The sequence below is a fragment of the Nipponia nippon genome, unplaced genomic scaffold (genome assembly GCF_047370975.1).
Source record: "Nipponia nippon isolate SJK-2023a ecotype South Korea unplaced genomic scaffold, ASM4737097v1 scaffold_7, whole genome shotgun sequence".
Classification (NCBI taxonomy): Eukaryota; Metazoa; Chordata; class Aves; order Pelecaniformes; family Threskiornithidae; genus Nipponia; species Nipponia nippon.
The window spans coordinates 21,527,821-21,547,805 of record NW_028262391.1 but is presented as its reverse complement, the minus strand read 5'-3'; the positions used below and the strand labels follow the sequence as shown (position 1 = coordinate 21,547,805).

The 19,985-nt window shown below is 40.3% G+C and overlaps 1 long non-coding RNA gene across 3 annotated transcripts in view; it reads right to left on the bottom strand.

Moving 5' to 3' along the window:
- LOC148050854 (uncharacterized) overlaps positions 1-19,656 on the bottom strand; it is a 68,192-nt gene extending 48,536 nt beyond the window's left edge. The window contains exons 1-3 of one of the 3 annotated variants that reach the window (XR_015700630.1): positions 19,622-19,656; positions 19,380-19,494; positions 4,939-5,013 (exon numbers count right to left, since the gene is read on the bottom strand). This is a non-coding gene — a long non-coding RNA (uncharacterized LOC148050854). Of the gene's footprint in view, positions 1-4,938; positions 5,014-19,379 lie in introns of all 3 variants that reach the window. The other 2 variants (XR_015700629.1, XR_015700631.1) reach the window with 2 other exon arrangements.
- Between the last annotated feature and the right edge of the window lie 329 nt (positions 19,657-19,985).

The following is a 19,985-nucleotide window of genomic DNA, read 5'->3' as shown; positions in this document are numbered from 1 at the left end:
CACAAATACTACCCTACATTCATTTTCAAGCCATCGTAAATTGGACCTTCAAAATCAGGTTTTCTTTGAGGTTTAAAGGTTGAGTTATTGGCACTCCTCAGGGGAACAGGCTACTAAACTTTTGCATCAGTCTGGAGTGTTTTGCATGCTGTTTTCAGATCAGCTACTTTGTCTAATGAATGAGATGTGAAATGAGTTCCTAGGGCTCAGGAGAAAGCTGAAGGAGGATTTCTCAGTCTCTCTGAAACTCATAGCATTAATTCTGCATACACTATTGCATGGCAGTGTATAACAAACACCTAGACAAACCAATCCATCACCAAACCTTCTGCAAAGCATTAGCAGCCAAAAGCAAGGGAAAGGGCAGGATGACTGTTTTTTGAATTCCAAGAATTTTTAAAGAAAATAAAGGTTGACACATGAAGCTTTTGCTTAACAGTATCTGCTGGGGTTCTGAGTTTCTGTTCTGAGAAAAGCCACATACAAACACAATGTAAGATATCCCTAGGGCTATAGGTTGTTTCGATACCAGAACCATACACAAGATAAACTGGCAAATGCACTTTCTTGCTGGTATAAAGAGAGTCCAGACTACGTCTGTTTGCCTGTGCAGGCACGTCAGTATTGCTAAAAAACACCGAAGGCCCTTGAAACTATTTTCAAATACCACAGTCTGAACCTTTGCCACAGCTAGATTACTGCAGGAACAGAACAAGGACTCAGACTAAAGGAAAAAAAAAAAAAAAAAAAGTTTCTCAGTTGCAAAGTGCAGATTCTTTGTCACTTATTTGCATACATAAATGTAGAGCAGAGCACGTGGGTGCCACCCTAATATAAATGTTTCTTATAAGCTCTAATAACATCATGATTTCCATATATAATGTCCCATATATAAGCACGGAAGAGTTTCTCCACAAATTCCCAGGCCTGCCCCTACCAGCCAAGCTGGGCTCTTTCCTTCTCATGCAAATATGGTACAAAAAGGGTGTGAGCAGAACAGGGAGCCGCAGTAGAAAGATTCCCCAGGCCAAAGTGGAACTTCACAAACATCTGTGACAACCCCAGCCTTATGCCTGTAAAGCCATCCTCTTCGTTATTCAACTGAAGATGTACATGTGCAAGAGAAAGCAGGACCTGCTGTTGGCTCTATCTCTAGATCTAATACCGTTGGCAAGTCTGAAGAGTTCAGAGAATTCACAGGCAACTCAAGTGAGGGAAGTCAGCAGATGTGGGAAAAGGCTACTTTTTCTAGTAAAACAGGAAGAAAGTAGGCTTTCAAAAATCAGAATGGCATAAGCTTTTGGAGAAAAGGGAGGGAGCCAAAGCTGGCATTACTGCTGCCTCAGGTATTGTGCTTCTTTCTAATTACTAGAGAAATTGTTATCATTAAATGCCATCAGTCATATTTATGCATTGATATTTCTAGATAAGTGGGATGCCCCCCTTTCTGGACACTGTAAAAATTAGATTGTATCTTCAGGATAATATAGATGTCCAAGATGTTTCCCAAACAGCAGATGGATAACTAAAACCTAACAAAATCGTTTATTAAAACAAAGCTCCGTCAAAAGCATAGCATTCAGAGCCAACAGTGATCAGCACTTTAAAAAAGCATAAGCGACAATAACCGCAGCTGCTCAGAAAGTTCCTGGTATCTCAGATTCACTCAAGGTTCATATTAGAGATTCTCCAGTGGCTAAAGCAGTTTTAGGATTTAGCGAGCTGCATTCTGATATGGAGCTCAAGAAGAAACAAATCACATCACTCTGAGCAACTCTGAAACCAAATCTTTTGAGTATTGCCCATCATTTGAACTCGCTCACCACATAGTCCTTCAGCAAATAGTCTTTGTTACTAAAGTCACAGTTAGTGTTCCTATTTGTCATTTACACTTCATAGATATAAAGGAATATAGATAAAAATCTGTCAGTACTGTATGGCACCCAACCACCATTCACTGGCAGTAATTAAATCCTGCTGTAAAACTGCTACAAATATTTCTCAAAAACAGGAACAGATGTTTTTTTTTTTTTTGCAACCAAGCAATGACGAATATCTGACAAGTTCCATAAACCAGAGACGTGGGTACTTCAGAAAAAATTTCTATGATTTTGCTACCATGCTGTCTCAATTTGCCAGCAATATTACAGAGATAAAACATGACTATTTTCTGGTATTATTATTCTTGTCTTTAGTAACACAATAAGTGTCAGGGGAACTGTGGAGTAAAAAAAAAAAATAATCATCGTAATAATGAGGCACAAGGCTTACAAATTTACATTTCTGTTTCCAAACCATAATAAATTAGCCCAATCACTCAGACTTAGTTACGATTCACAAATCATATCCTCATGTGGCTTTTATAAACTACGATTGTCTAATTAATATTGGTACTTATAAACATCTCCTGGTTATTCAGTACTACCATATTTTTTTTTGGTGGGTATTGAAATTCAATTACAGCACATGAGTTGTTCTAAGCAGTGCCCAAGCTGTGAGATAGTTCAATGTATTCAAGATGGGAGGGGGGCACATTTTGTATTTTCTTGGTTTAGGCCTGCTGCAAAGAGAACCTTAGTTTTTCCTTCAAAGCACGTCACTAAGCCAGCCTGAAGAATTTCTCTACAATAAAGCAAACCTCCCCTCCAGTTCCAGAGTCTGTATATTCACCACAGAGGTGTCATGATAGCTTGTCAGTAGGGCAAGATGAAGAGAGCTATTTGATCTGCAGGGATGTAAATTGATAGCAGAGATACCATGTTCAATCAAGAGTCACGGTAACAACTGGAAAGCAAAAATCTCAATCAAACTGGCTTTAATCCAGTGAAATGTAGTTTAAACAAAGAGGGAGGAGACAGAGCCCAGATTTCCAAGAATGCTCAGCACCCCCAACCAGGGTAATATTTTTAAAGAAATAGCTCAGATCTGAGATAGGCACCTGTAAAAACAAAGGGGTTTGCTTGGTGTCAAGAATTTATGAAAACTGGGCTACTTGGACTAAATGTCTTAACAGCAGCTGAACTGCCTAGAAAATCTGACACATAAATTACCCAGAAAATATAGTGCCTGCATAGGTTCCTTACTGAAAAGCACGATGACACCAGCTACCACTTATTTAAACTAGTGCATTTCATTATGTCAGGGCAATTGCTACCCTGGTACATATCTTATTAGTGCTTATTTATTATCAATGTTAAGGAGGTTAACTGCACTGTTATTTCCTCTGCTACTGGGCTTTATTGCATGTCTGAGGCACAGAGTTCTGACTAAGCTCAGGCAGCAAAGGAAATAACAGAGGCCATGGCTTAACAATAAATATCCTCTAAAGGAATATAGCAATCAGGTAGGGAAAACAAAGCAAATTTCTTCTGGGGAATATCAAGAGAGGAAACCTAGAGCACCTGCTCTGATGAGAACTAGATGAATAACCCACAAAGGTCATTTATCAGAGAAATTGAATCTTTTTTTCCTGTTGCAAAACATCTGTGGAGAGTGTGATCTTCACTTGCTTGCCAAATTCCCAGAATTCTTTGATTTAACATTATGGAGTGATTCCTATCAGTTGCTGTAGAAAGTCACTTCTCATTCTACAAGTAACATTAATTGGTTGCTGCCTGGTCAGAAAAGTTACCTTGTACTACTGCTGATCTATCATTGCATGACCTCAAAAGCACTTCCGCTACTGATACTCATAGTCAATTGGAACATTCACATGTTTAAAAGCTTTCTCATCACACCTTCAAAAACTTGCCAATGTGATTACAAGGGAAAGCGATATCGATAGGAGTCCATCTCTCAGAAGAAAATTGTGCAGAAAAAAAAAAGTGTTGCATTAGTAGTAGCATTTTTGTATTATTCATCGACTTAACAGGAGCTCTGGTACAAGAAAAACAGTGTAACACTTATCTGCACACAAGTAAAGATACATTAAATAGACCATAAAAATTGAAAAAAATAAGGAGAATAGTTACAACGTTAATCAAGCAGTAAACCAACAGCAGCAATTTTCTGTGCACTTCCAGTCAATGGCGAGTGCTACATTTTAAATTCGTTTATGTATTGTTAAAATTAGATTAAATCACATAGATTTTTGCAAAAAATAGTCTTGAACAGATAGGAAAACACAGACTCATCATTTCACAAAATGAACCACTTGTTTATTACACTAAATGGTGCTTATCCTCTTGCAGTCTCAAGTAATTTACATGAGCAGGCTCATCTGCGCACACAAACAGCAATCCCTTCCCCAGTCACTGGAGTTCCTGCAATATGCAAGCCAGGAGTTGGACCTGGTGTTTCTTAAGGCAGAGAAAAATCCCAGTTCTAAACAGGAAAAAGATTTGCTGCATGTTACGAGACAGACATCTTGCAGTTTTCTGTGTTTGCTGGGACAGAAGTGAACATGCGACGCACAGATGGGGGATCGGAGTAGCCACCTTAGCTGCTGCATGCAGTTTCTGGCTAAACAGACATTTTCCTTTACAATGATATTGGGAACACTGAAGCCCAAAGTGCATATCAACCAGCAGTTGATACAATGACTACTTTAGTTGTTGATTTTTACCTAACATAACATCTGGGAATATATTTGCTGGATTTACCATTACACACTCAGAAAACACCTTTTATCCTCACTCCTCTCAGCTTGACTCTCTCAAATACATGCACATGTATATCCATGGACACATTTTGTATGCATGTCTGTAAAATAGCTCTTCATTTTCAACACTGATCTCATCAAATCCTAGGAGGAATATAAACAAGAGCAAGTTTCCCCAGCCTGAGCAGAAGCACCCAGTGCTGGGAAAGACCCAGCACCCCAGCAGAGGCGGACAGGCAGCCCCAGAGGGGTATGGGGATCTAGCGCTCCTCCATGGCAGCCCATGTACCCACTCCACAAAAACAGCTGAAATAGGGGAAGGAAAGCATCGCCCTTACCTTCAGTTAGTACCCAAACGCTGTGCTGAATGCTATTTGCTCCCAAGCACCGTGGTTTGTTTTGCTATAGGGCTGCTGCCAGATTTCCATGGGTTGGGTCAGTTTCGTGACATTAATAAAAAAAAAAAAAAAAGGAAAATAAATAATTACTAGGTTTGGAAAGAAAAGATGCTTTGTGCAGGTGAAATCACCACTTTCCTTTGTGTTTCACACCCTGTTGGCAGTGTGGATGGACCCTTCTGAAAGGGCAGGCAGTGGGTTTTGGGGGAAAGCACCCTCCTGCCCACCAACAGCTGTTTAACAGAAGCGCTCACTGTGCTTGCTGACCACAAGCCAAAGAAATTAACCCACTGGCAGTTAAAATACAGCTCACAGAAAAGAGCATAGCACTGCAGGAGGCACTGGGTCCCCTCACCACTGGGCCAGGCCCACTGCGTGTTGCTGTGCCTCAGGCATGGGCCAGCAGCCATGGCTGGCCCAGGCAGCCCTGCCAGGGCACCCACCATTGCCTTTCTGACAGGAAACTTTCTGCCTTCAGCTTTGTTTATTTGAGGTAGAAAAAAATTCTCTCAATTCCATCAAATTCTCCTGCATTTTCCTGTCAAATCAGCCTTTCTCTCACTGCCTGCCAGGGCCCAGCCAGCGCTGCCCTGCCAGGGTGAGGCTGCTGTGGGGCCACTGGGCTTGCTGGGGAGCGGCTGGAGGCTCAAGTGAGCACCTGGGGGCTGTGGCAGAGCCCCCACCTTGGCTCCCCTGGACAGCCCGACCCCACCACCCCAGCCCTGTGGAAACTTTCTTGGCAATTCATTCCCCAGGGGCAAGCTTGTCAGCAGCAGGATGACCAAGAGTAAAAAAAGGTCTCCTAAATCTGTGATTCACTTCTGCTGGAAGGGATGGGTTAAACGAAGGAGTGAACAGGAGCAGAAGCCATAGGGTGTGTGGAGGGAGGGAGGGAGGGAGGGCCGCCAGGGCTCAGTCCCCTACGCTCACTCCCCAGGGGCTTCCAGGCAGCGTCGACGGGGACAGCTATGGGAGCACACATTTGCTCATTTACTCCCAAGCAGGTTTCTGTCACTTTTCCTCTCATTGCTCCTTCCCTTGTAAAGGTCTCTGCTCCACTTTGCTCTCTCTTTCCTTGACACACCTCTTCGAAGAGCACTGCATTTATACCTTCTGCACTTCTCCCCTCCAGATGCCTCTTTTCTTTGCCCTTTTCCATTTGGCATCTGCAGGGCTGGCTGACTTGATGTTTCACCAACAGCCACGTTACCACCTGTGTTGGAGACGTTGCTACTGCTTTTGCTCTTTTCTCTGCATAAGTCAGAGTTGGTAGAGACAAAAAATATTGTACAGATCATTTGGGCAATTCCTCCAGGAGAGATAAGATTGCTGCCTATTGCAGGTTTATTCATTCTTTAATTAATACCTATAGGATCAATTTTCAAGAATCCCCCACAACATCACTTGGGATGTTATTTGAAAGGCTAAAGGCAGTCCAGAATATTTTCCCTAATATTCAAATTAGTTTTTTCTTACGTTCATTCTACTGCTCCTAATTATGTCATAGCTTCTATGGTGTGACTGAATCCTTGTTTTTCTTCTATATACATCAATTACATTATTTTGCATTATTGGGCTCCTTACCTGGTATCCTGCTAAGCATGTAATATTTACCAGAATGCCTTATGTTTACCTCTATACAGCAGTCCTTCCAGTCCACTTTATTTCTCTGTTACCAGTATTTTTCAAGTCACTGATATCTTTACAAGATATCCCAAACAGATATACATGAGGATGCATGCAGAGATATCAAGGCCCCAAGATACCACTATGAAAGACAGAGGGCAGCTAATCTGGGGGAAAATAGATGGCATTAAAAAAAAACCCAACAAGTTAAAGCAAGATCCAATCTATGATTTGTTTGCTCCAGGACATGTTCCAATGAATGCAGTCCCAAACTGTGCTAGCTTTTCTTCCTGTTACATCACTTTGCAGATCAAAGCTAATTTTATGAAAACAATCAATCCTAAGTCTTTTAACTACATCATTTCTTGCTACATCCCTTCCAATTTGGAGCACACTCTAGATAGCTTTTGTTCTCATAAATATTAGTTTGCATTTTTCCACAGTATATTTAATTTTATTTTCAGCTCAAGAGTCAAATCTACCTATGGAATTAATAACTTTCACTACACAAATCAGATTTTATTCATAGACAAAAGTGGAGTGGCGTGGATAATGCAAAGAAAAAAAAAATCAAGAAATAAGGAAATCTCATAAGAATATTCATTCAAATTAAAACACAAAGCTGCTCCAGTTATATTAGCATCCACGATACCTTCGCTTTCTACAAATACCATTGAAATTGAGTTTTATAAGATTTTCTCTGAATGCTTAGGTAAGCAAATCTTAACTTTCTATACATGATCATTCACACAGGAATCTGATTAGGAGGGTTATGTTCATCTAGTTAAGAAGTAAAAATAATACTATACACTTTGTGGCAATCTCTGCCATAAACCCATGGAGAGCAGTGTGGAAGTCAATTCCGTTGACTGCAGGACTGAATACGAAGTGTACAAACAGCCTGATAGGGACTGGTAAGTATGGAAATAGTTAACTAAAGTGCAAGCAAAATTCATGAAACATTTAATCAAATAATTTTAAATTATGAATAAGCTTTAAAAATAATCAGAGACTATATCCAAACACTGTGAAAAGGAGAGAAAAAAAAAAAGACATTGCAAAGATACTATTTCTGGAGATTTACATACTTTCTTCTGTGGGAGATTAACCTGAGCTACAGAGTCTTAGACAACAACCAAGTCAGAAGACTTGCGAGGTATGAAAGGATAAGACTGGGGAATAATAATTTGATCTACTGGATTTGTACGAGAAGCATCAGGAGAAATAGATGGGAGGAAAATCCTACTGGAAGTCCGGACAAGCAGTCCCACAGGGAGCTTTCTAACCATAGGAGATGCCCAGCCAAGCACCATCACACCAAGGAGCACAGAAATGCTCAGCAGCTAGTTTGACCTCCCTGACATTGCAGCGATCCTGCAGCTCCCTCCTTTGACCTTGCTTCCTGCCTGGGACACAGGAGCAATGGATGAAGGCAGCTCAAACTTTCTAGATGCAGGGCCCAGTATTCCAAATGTCTTCTCTTCAGGATGCCTGTGTTCTGCTTACCTCAACAAGCTGGTGGACTTTGTAGCTTGCTTGCTGCAGACAGCTGTTCTGCAGCAGTTGAAATCCTGTTTTAAAGCAACAATTCTTTCTGGAATAATGCAACAGAAAAACAAATCTGGAAGCAAATTGTTCTGTCAGATTCAAGGCTTTTCTTTCAACAAAAGCAGCCCAGCTGTATCCAGAGTCCCAGCGTATGATAGTACGATCACGTTACTATTGTTCTCCATCCCCGTTTAAAATGGACACTGGATACAGAGAAAGTATCTCTCAGGCCATTATGGATACTATATGCTGTAATAGAATACTATTCCTGTAATATCTCAAAGGGGACATGAGATATCACTTTCTTGCCATTCTTAGGTGACCATTGTTAAATAATGTATAGGCAAATGGGTGGATTGCCATACAAGGGGGAAAAAATATCTTTCTATTACTTCCAGTGTTACCTCAGTGAAACACTCAAAGATCTTGTTTATTTAGGTACTTTTAGAAAGTGCCTGAAACCCTCTGGCTGAGAAAAGAATGAACCAGCGTCCTCTAGAAAAGAAGCTCCTGAACTAGGGTAATCAGGCTTTAATGGAGTTCTGCCTACACTCAAAATGCGTCCTGCAATATTCTGTCTTGCCAGCCTAGTGGGAGTGCTTTGCATTGCCATACAGGTGATTCCAGGTTTGATTTCCATTTCCACTTCCCCATGTCAGACGAAGGTGCCAAATCGGCTTAAAGATAGTAATCAAAACCACATTCTCACTCCCAACTACATTCTCAGCTCATTCAGCCTTAAAAGACCAGTGTACCCCACTATGAGGTCAAATTGGCAGGGGCTCTAGGAAAAGGCCTGGCAGGATGAGAAACACCCTGCTCATAACAATCCAGAATCTGCCAGTTACTGTAGCAAAAAGAAAAGCCCAGGAAAATTGAAGCAGCTCTCAACTCATTTCGGGACCTGCCTTGCTCTGTGCAATACAGAGCTGAGGAAATCCTTCCTTGGAAGCCCAGTTGATAGCACATGATTAATCACATGGGTGTGCAAGAAAATAAATAGGTGCATGTATTCTTTAGCTATGCTATGCATTTCCCAATGCAGACTTCCTTCACTTTAATGCTGACAAGCTGTTGATTTTTTTTTTATTTTTAATTATGAACTGAAATCCCTTTTGCTATCAGTTATAAATATAACAAAGTCTGCTGTTTAACTTCAAATTCCATATCACTCATGCAAGTTGTAAGTTTAGTCAGCTTAGTATCTCTGAAATAAAATATTTGCCAGCAGAAAAATGAAAGGTTATCTCACATTAAATAAATTCATAGTGATATGACTTGCTAGTGAAAATTCCAGCCAGATGACTAGTGTTAATCTTGTAATATCATTAAACAAATCCACAGTCATAAAGGGTTTCTCAGCCCTTTTCAAACAGTAAAAATGCAGGAAGAAACATATCCTTGTTATTAAGGAACAGGTTTGTGATCCTAAAGATCTGACTTTTGTTCCTGGCTTTGGCACATACTGTCTGGGTGACCTTTAATAAAATAACTACCTCTCAGCATGCCTCAATTCCTACTTTGTAAACTGGGGGTAATGAAATATTCCTTTTTTTACAAATAGACGAGAATATCTGTGGTAAAGAAACTGTAACTGACATGTTCAAATAACACAAGGGCTGCCTCAAAAAAAGACCAAGACCTTCTGACGTCTTAATAGATCTAACCTATAAAAATAGTAAGAAAATTATCACTGTTTTCATCTGGGGTGTAGAGGTTGCTAACCGTGGAAGTTAGCAAGCTGCTAAATTACTTTTTATTATTATTATTTTTTTTTTATTTGATGCATTCCCAAATGTCAGCGTCTCAGGCAGACTGATCCATTCTGCAGCTGCAGTGTTCGCTTCTGCCCTGCTCTGAGAACCAGCCTTCCTCCTCCTCCTTTCCCTGCCCTCCCCTCAGGTCCTTTACCTCTGTCTCCTTCGCTGTATTTTCAAGACTGTCAGGGCTACAAGATGTTCACGTTTGAGAACTTCTGACGCACTCAGCAGTCATAAAAAGAGGATGCCTGACTTCTGCAGAGAAGCAGATAATCTTTCATTTTTCTTAGGACAGCAGTTTTATAAGAACTTGCTTTAACACACCTTGTCAGCTACTGGGATCAACAAATCTGTGAGAGGGAAATGCTGTTACCAAAAATATCTTTGAAAATCTGACTGACCTCCTTTTTTTTTTTAATTTTTGTTTTTTATTTAAGGAGGAGGAACAGAAAACCTAGCCAAACCCTTTGCTTACTTAACAGACATGCTGTAGGAAAGAAAAAACGTCTCCAAAAACAAAGCTCTGTTGAAAGGCAGTACAACACCTTACAACTACAGCAAGTGGCAATAGGCAGCGTACAGAAAAACAAGCTTGTCTTGAATTCATGAATCGACAAACTGGTTTCTTATAATAATTATGAATCATCATAAACTTCAAACTTCTAACTCATTATATATTATTAACTGCTAATTCAGCTCTTCTCTTTCTTGTCTTTTGTCTCTTGGGAGAAATGGGAAGGCATTTCAGAGCTTCCTTGGAACCTATACCTTATGGTTGATTACTTCAGTGCTATCCCCAGGAGCATCTAGTTACCATCTCAAACAGGGTTATTACTCTAATTTAGAATGGTATTAACAATTCTGTTAATCCATCTCTGCTGAAAAAAAAAAAAAAATGTGTCCAGATAGTAACTGCACACACTGCTACGGAATTTTATATAGCAGAAATATGCTTTTATATCTGTTATTCTATTCTGAGCTTTGTGGCTTTGTTATAGTCTTGAAATAGGAAATAAAATATTTACTGCGCAAAGGTAAGCCTTCCTAGGAGTACACATTGTTAACCGTCAAACCTCACCCTTACTCCAAAGAATCAATGTCACCGAGCAGCTGAAGTTCTGTTTCAGTGAGAGCAAGGCATTGTCATGTTCATGAGGCCTCCTATAGCCTCAGCAATGTCTACAATCTGTAGCATCAAGTAAAAGGTACAAACACAAGTAAACAAAAGCTATTATTTTTACTACAAATGAATGTATTTTCTTTAAATAATAACTACTTATAAACTGAAGCTAAAGTCTGTAAATTTTGCATTTTAAAAAACTTGTCACAACAGGTATGCTCACAAAAGACCATTTCCTGCCAAGTCAAGCAAGTAAAGAGTATTTTCCAGTAAAGAATATTTTCCAGTAATTTCAGAGAAGGGGAAGCAAGGCCTAAGACCCAGATCTTACATGAATTTAAGCATCTAACCCCCAAAAGTTTGAAATTCAAGTGAGGTTCCTAAAAAAAAACACCACAGAGGCCCCAAACCTGAAGTGTTCATAGATCTAAAAAGACATGTTTCTGATGAGAGAAACCATCTAGGTTCTTTCACGACTCATATTGCTTTGTAATGCTTTGATAGCATTAATTGTTCTTGGTGCAGATCTGGTTGGAGATCCCATGAAGGAGCTGGAAAGAGCCTCATGGACTTGATTTCTTTGGATCTTGAGTGAAAGAATAAAATTCTTGCAAACAGCCTATTTAGAATAAGTTATTAAACTGAATTACAAGCACTTATCCTGTCCTTTTAAAATGAGCAGCAGCATAAAGTACTCAACCCCCCCCAACCAAAAAACAAAAATCAAAAAAACCCACAAAACCTCTTTAGTTCCCAAAGGCAATTTTGCAAAGTAACACATGGAAATGCAAGGAATTATTTGGAATAGGGAATATAAACTGTTAAATTACAACGAGGGCAATGTTGTTTGGGCCAATGGCATGAACATGGCCATCTGTCTACAGATCAGGGAATGGAAAGCTGTTTTACAGGCTACTGGACAAGTAATTTCTGTTACATCAAGGCAAAGATAAACCTTTATCTTTCATATGGTATTCATTAATCTGTTCAGATAGTCCATAACACAGCCCAAACAGCAAAAAAATTAGCTGCAAGAAAGCATCACTTGTTTAAAAGTGTCAACACAATTAGTCAAACCTCTTCATTTCAAACCCTGTATGTATTTATCTGAATCTGAATACATCCCTGAGATAAAGTAGCTCCAATGGTATACAACAAAATGCTATGCTTCTATTAAAGCTAGGTGAAAACAGAGTGGAAATGAACCTACTTTATCTCATTATCAGTGCATGCTTCAACTGTATCAGGTCACAGCCTTGCCCACCTGTACCAACACTTCTGTAATTGATTCCTACAAGTCCTCATACGCTATGGCTTCCAGTTCCATTTAAATGCAGATGTGGACTAATGGAAGGGCTGCGCATTTCTGAACAGAAACTCAGGGAACGTATTACTTGCCTATTCAGTGATCTGAATGCTTTTATTCTTTTCCTTAACAGCCTTTATTTTGTTGTGTGTATTTTTTTTTTTAATTTAAACAACATGGGATTTTTTCCACGCTCTGTTAAAAGAGGAAGGGGGAAAAGAGCTAATTATATCTGAACTGAAGTGTAACCATGGCCCTATTAAATAGGTAGCAGTTATGGGCTATTGATCGCAGTTCACAGGAAAAGCTTGTCATGTAGTGTCAAGAGGTTAATGTAATTACAAGAGCGGGCAGCAGGATCAGCTGTGTCCTCGAATAGGCGAATAACTAAAAGCTGCTTTAGAGACACATAATGTTGTCAAAGCATAAATAATTCATCCCAGCATTCGAGAAGAAATTACTGCTCCGTTCCAGCGTATTATTCAGCCATTAAAATCCTGCCCTTGTAAAGTCTTTTGATGTAGTCATATTTTCAGTTCTAAGAGCAGTTTTGGAGCATTCAGCTTTTATTAAGCCTTATATTGTGCAGTTTTCAAAGTATTAAAAAGGATATGAAATAGACTTACAATTTGTTTAATAACTGCATTGGAATTCAGATAAGAGGGAGAGAGCAGTGTGGATTTATGGAGTGCCTGTGCAGCGCGAAGAGGAAACCGTGGTGTGATGTGATGGAATTTTTAACTTCCCTAAGCTGGTCAGAATTAAATGGGCTTCAACTATTTACTAGCATTGATAGCTGCAGCAGTCTTCACAGCATTTGGTGACCCATTTCTCAAGAGCCAGTTAAGTAGGAGAGCCGTGGGAAGTATCAGTGTGCCCAGCTATTCTTCTGTTACAGCCTCTTGACTCCAGCTCTTTGCTTTTCCTTATTAAAGTCTGGGGCAGTTTGATATTGAATGGCTTCCACTCCTTGAATTTGTAGCCTGAACAGTGTCTTCTTGTTGGTTGCAATGTCTACAGTTGCCCACATTTACCGTCAGGGGCTATCATGCTAATTTATGTTAAATTACAAGAAAAAGACCCTAAGTAATTGCTTCTCTACCAGACTGCAGCTAGCCCCATGCAGTTGGGTAGTTTGGTGGAATGACAGAAAAGGGAGAGGAAGGACAGACTGTTACAAGGAACTGCTCTCTCCTCAACCCGCCCATCCCCATACCAACTTAATCTGATGCTCAGACGCTTCTATTACACAGCCAAAGCCCCCAAACTGCCCTTTGCTAATAACTCCCAAATGAAATTCCCAATTAAAATCTGCAAATAAAGGAGAGCTTTGAGGTCTCAGCCCATCTATTCACAAACTTAGGGTGGTTGTGACTTTGACCACATACGTAAAGGAAAAAAATGTAGAATCTGAATATATAATTTTGATGCCTCTGGTTATTTTTTATTGTAATATCCAAACAAAGACAATTTCTTGTTTGAGAAGAGACAAAGCAGTTAAGAGCTTTAAGGAAGCTTAAGAGCTTCATTTCAAGCTAACCAAAAGGAAAGTTGCCCTCCACACACACCCCCAACCACGCTCTCCTCACCATAATTATTCATCATACTCTCCTGCTAGAGCCTCGTCCCAGTCCATCACTTGCCCACAAATGTGGCTAGAGCTGGAAAGCTACAGCTGGAGACATGAGCCTTACCCTCCCCTCTGCTAACAGCACTTCTGCAAGAGCATTGCCAATATTATGAAGTCTATAGCAAGCTTTCAGATAATGATGGCTGTGGACCACTGTTCATTTCTCATAAAATATAACAGCAGTCTGCATTTGGTATACAATTACAGAAAACAATCATAGAATGAAATGTTACAGCTCTCAGATACTGCAGTGATTGGCAGCAATCTGACAAAGAAAGGAAAAAAAATTATTTATGAAGTCAGTGCAGGAAAAAAAAGGAAAATAAAACAGAAACTACAAGTGAAGCTGAGAAGACCACAACAGCATAAAGTAGAAGCTTATCTTCCTCACAAGGAAAGGAGGAGGGGCAGGCACTGATCTCTTCTCCCCTGATGACCAGTGATAGGACCCGAGGGAACGGCAGGAAGATATGCCAGAGGAGGTTTAGGTTGGACATTAGGAAAAGGTTCTTCACCCAGGGGATGGTGGAGCACTGGAACAGGGGATGGTGGAGCACTGGAACAGGCTCCCCAGGGAGGTAGTCACAGCACCAAGCCTGACAACATTTAAGAAGCATTTGGACAACGCCCTCAGACACATGGTGTGAATTTTGGGGTTGTCCTATGCAGGGACAGGAGTTGGACTTGATGATCCTTGTGGGTCCCTTCCAACCCAGGTCATTCCGTGATTCTAAGATTCAGGAGAAAGGTTCACCAGCAGAGGAAAAAAATACAGAGAAAGCATGAAGAAAGCAAAAGAAAAAAAAATATACAGATTCTCCATTATCTTTTGCCTTATGAAAGCCCTTAAAACACCACTACTCTGACATAGCAGTTACTCTTCTGCCTTATTTTCAAGAAATAAAAACAAGTGAAGTCCTGCCAAAAACTACTATTCTAATTTTAAATCAACTTTTGAACATGACATCCCCAAAAGTTAGACATTTTAACAACAGCAGCTGAAGATACCTCGTTTCTATGACAAAAGAGAGCTAGTTTTTATCTAGCCGTTTCTTTTCAACAAAAAAAAAAAAAAACAAATCTTCAGGAAAAAAGACTCAGAGCAAGCAAGCTGGTCCTCACCATGAATACCCTCATCTTTGAGCCAGGTATATACTGCTTTCCCGTGTCTACTTCCCATGCACTAGTGTACAGATGTTTGCTGTGTTGTGAGGGGAGTTTGTCTTGGCTTTGTGTATATCTGTGCGGTGTTGACAGTGGGATTTTGATGTTTCTTACACTATTTCATTCAGAGCCTGAGGAACAGAGCCCAGTTTATTCCTAAGGGAAGTTGAATTTAGTATCTTAAATTCACCGTACACGAGTAAGATAATTAGGAACGTGTCAGTATTCTGTATGCACAGGTTACAACTCCAGGTAGTTAAATAAAAGAGGAGGCAATGTTTGAAACTGCAAATGTAAGCCTGAATAGCGACCTAAATACAGCTTTCTGATGGTTCAAAAGTTACAAACTGTGGAAAGACATAAAAGATGCAAAAATAGGAGCTTTATGCTGTTTTCCTCTCCCTTAGGGTTTGTGTGGCCTGTGGTAGCTCTGAAATCACATCAGCATGCATAGGCACAGCTAAAGGCCAATCCCACATTGACTCCATCAGGTGGAGATTTAGTCCAGCTGAGGACTGTATTTTTTGTCATTCCTGTCATTAAATCTCATTACTCCCAATCCGCTGGTCTGGTTCACACCTTACAGCAGTGTTTGGCTTCCTTGAACTTATCCTGCGATAAGCAAGGATCAACACTTGCTTCCTATGCATGCCACATAGTAAAAATTAGATCTATGCATGTGCTCCTGTGTTTGGTTAACAGTAGCTCAGTTGTCTACCATGACTATGTGAAAACACATTATTCATTGCCATAGGTTGGACGTAAACCCAAACTCTTCTTAGGAAACAAGCCAAAACCTGAAGTTTTCACCTGGCTTGGATTTGAAAATTTGGCAATTCAGCAGTTTTGAATAATATCTGTGGAAAAACATAAACTAGTAAAATTAGACAAAGGCTTGTTCAGAAAGTTTTTGACAATTTTTTCAGAAAGCTAGTTCCACATTTCTAGTTCATAAAGCAGTCTGAACCCCCTCCCTCCTGCAGGGGAGTGCTGGCTGAGCAGAGTTCTTTTACTGTTAAGAGATTCACTAGCTGGCTGAATAAAATAACACACAGGTTAAAATCTTTCTTCTTTTGAAGACAATGATAAAACTCCCAGTGGGGCTGGGATTTAACTTGAGGATTACGGCTGCTGTGAATCAATCCTTTACCAACTTTAGAGGAGTTAGGCCAATTAACACCAACCAAGGGCACAGCCCTTTCATTCTACCCAGAAAGCAATAATATCCATTATTGGTTTTCCCAGTCAGCACTCTGCCATTCTTCTTCACCACAACTTCCCCTCCATCTCCCACTTTTTCTCATCTCCCAGTTCTGACACTTGGCTTGCAGAGCCCTCTGAACCCTTAAAAATATTTGCTCTCTGAAAAGTAATAGAAAGAAAAATGTTTAGATTTTTGCTTTGTCAGGAATCTGCTTTACTCATGTCCAATTAAAACAAAAATAAAAAGTAATCTCCTCATCTTCAGTGAGGAAGGAGCTGGGGCTTTTAAAATACACAAATCAAGTCAAATAACAGCACAGACTGCCAGCCCCAAGTCAGATGTGCATGGAGGGGCGTATGCAATGCATTACAAACATCCGCTCCACATCTCGGGCCACATCCAGGGACGTCTCAGGTCCGTTGTTCATGTTCTGAACTCTTTAACACACAGACTTAGCGTTCTCAGATTATCTTTTGTTTTGATAATTAGTAAATACAGTTATGCATTTTTAACTCATCAGAACAGAGCGAACATTGTCAATTTGTGACTTCACTTTTCATTATGACAACTCTAAAAATGAGCAAATTCTCCTCTTTGAAAAACTTTGTAACATGCGCTTTTCCACACTTTCATAAGTTGTTCCTCTGCTCCTTCCCCACCCCACCCCCTTTCTTGGCTTCCCTTTTGTTTCTTAGCCTGGCTGCAGCTCTGCCCCAGCCGCCTCCTTCTACTTTGAGACAAACTTTTCACAGCCTGGACTGAAGCAAAGACAACCTCCTAACTCATTGGGGCTGTGCAGATTTATACCTGCTTACAATGCCTGGCCTGAACTATAGTGCTGTGAGACAAACTGCACTAGCTCTGTGCTACTTCATGCCAAGAAAACACCAGCTGACTTCTTAAGCCATCTTTAAGGCTCCTTTGCACTTCTAGAAATTTGGACCTCAGAATATGAACAGGGGTTTTCAGTTTTGTGTGTTTTTCTTTTTAATTATGGTTTCTCACTGAGAAAGTTTGATTGATTCAGGCAACATAAAAAAATCCCACACAACTCGGTTGCCCAGTCACACACTGAATTTCAAATAGCGATAAATCAAAGAGGACAGTTCATGAGCTGAATGCTTGGCTATGCTCTTCAGCAAATCCATTAAAACTATCTGGTTTGGTTTACAAAATGATATATAAACAAAAAGAGCAACACCATATATATAAAATATCATCTACAAATGAGATATCATCTACAGCTGAAATGCAGCTGCTTTAAGTAGGTTTGACTTGAACCAAAGCCCCAGAACATAACACTGAGACCAAAGAGAAAACAAAAAGCTGCAAAATGGAACGGATGAAGCAACGCAGCTCCGATCCCACCAGTCCGATACTGCCCTAGGTAAATACTCAACTGCAAGTCACCTCATCTACAGGGATAAATGCTTGTTCATGCAGTTACGTATGGAAGAGGCATGCTTTTTTTGCACAGACTCAGATGTTACAATGAGCACAATTTGTTCACAAATAAGACCTCCAGTTGCTCAATTTAAGATTCCATATGCTGTTCCTGCTGATAATGAGATATTAAAGATTATGAGATAAACCAACGTGTCATTCTGACTAAAAAAGCTAAGCTTATAAGTCTATGGAAATAACTTTTTAATACAAGCAGAAAGGGCTTAGCATTAGTATAAGTTTGTTCAACAGTCAATAAAAATTAGAACCAATAAGAAAAAGGGTGGATGAACAAAAGATCTATATTCCAGCAAGAAAATAAGACTTAGTGTTAAAAAAATCATCTGGTAACTTATCCTGTGCTGGGAAGCTGTTTGTTTATACGAACACTTAGAATTGCCTGGGCAGTCCTGTGTCTGTTGACAATACCACATACAGCTTCTCAGTCACACACAGGGAGCAAAAAAACATCCTCAGAACATGAAACACATAAATAGGAACACATGCAATGTTTAACAACTACTTTCTTTGTGAACAAAGGGAGGAAGCATTTCAGTACCCAACAGCACATTGTCTTTATTTCCTCAATAATTTAAGTAGAGCTGCTTTTCATTTATTCCTGAAATATGTTTGTATCTGCATTAGATACTGTAGTGATGCACTCTAGATGTGTGTTGTTATGACAAGCATGAGCCTCTCCAGTCCTGTAATGAGAGCAGGGCTGCCAGGAAATCACAGTGCATTCAGGACTTGGGAAAACGGAAAATCTCACCAGTGGCAATTTAAGAGTGAGAGATGAGGGAGGTTTAATGATGGAAAAGGAAAAAACTGACAAAAACGGGAGCTGGAGAATAGGAAATACGAATAATTTAAGATAAGCATAGGAAGGAAGCAATCAAAAAAAAAAAAAAACCACACCAATAAACTGGGACTTTATCAGACAAACTTTGACCTACGGTTATCTGCATCAAGAATAAGTGCACTGAGGGACCAAACAGCCAAGTACAGGTGAAGAAACCCGGTACTGGCACTGCTGATAACAGTATGTGAAGTAATTACCAGTTAATGTAATTTTTCAAATGAAAACATGCAGGTTTCTTGAGAGAGAAGGAGAATTTCAGGTAAAACCTGCCAAGCAGACCTAGTGATTCTGCTGACAGTCTAGGCAAGACCCTTGCTTTATTTATTGCTCTACCTGGTTTCTTTGATCAACGCAATACAAATCTGAGCTCAGGCCCAGAACGGCCTCATGTGCTCCTGGAACACAAATTGATTCTGTTCAGCTTTTCTTCCTCCACTGTGAATAAGAAAAGCTTATTTCAGTTGGCTCAGTGTTTGACAACAATTAACTTTGGGAGGAGGGAGTGGAGACCATATCATTTTTCAACAAACTGCAAAACTACAATCTAATAAAACAAGATACCGCTGCTTTCAGTTAAAATATAGACACACACAAACTTAGAATCATTTTGCAAGTGTTTCTGATTTAAGCCACACTTGTTTCTTGTTTGCTGCTTTCCCCACCCCTTTAGTAAGCAAATGACAAGCTAAAGGCTTGATATGATACAAAACATACCCACCACAAAAGCACCAGCCGAGGCATCAGATCTGTTGCTCCCTAGCTTCTGAGCCCAGAAACACTGTCCCTCGGGATGCCCCAAGACAGACAGAGCTCAAGTGCATCCCGGGCTGAGTCTGGAAGCACACTGCGGTCAGGAAGAGCTTGCGCCACTTCCACAATTCACAGAGAAACAGCATTTGCACCTCCTGATACCATAACAACTCCCAGCCCTGCTACCCAGCCCAAAGAGGAAAAAATGACCTTGTATCCTCAGGGAACTGGCTCCTTGTGAGTTCCTTCTCCCCTTCCAAGCAGCTGCTGGCTAGCTGGGTAGCTAAGAGCATGGGAGCACGCTAATTGTGGCTTGCAATTAAAAGAGATGCCCAGCAGCTGGGTTGCACCTTGGATAATTTCCACAGCTGGCAAAGGCTAGATACACATTGACCACTGGTGGTTTTATACACCTTGCAAAGGTCATGCTGAAGACAACCAACTGCATTTACCTCAGATGGAAGCAAAAATAATGTTGCTGAAGCCAGGGTAGGAAAAAGATGCGATGTCAACAGTGTATTTGTCTTTTCTCCTTAACCAGACTACCCCTATGCACAGATAAAAAGCGGCTCCA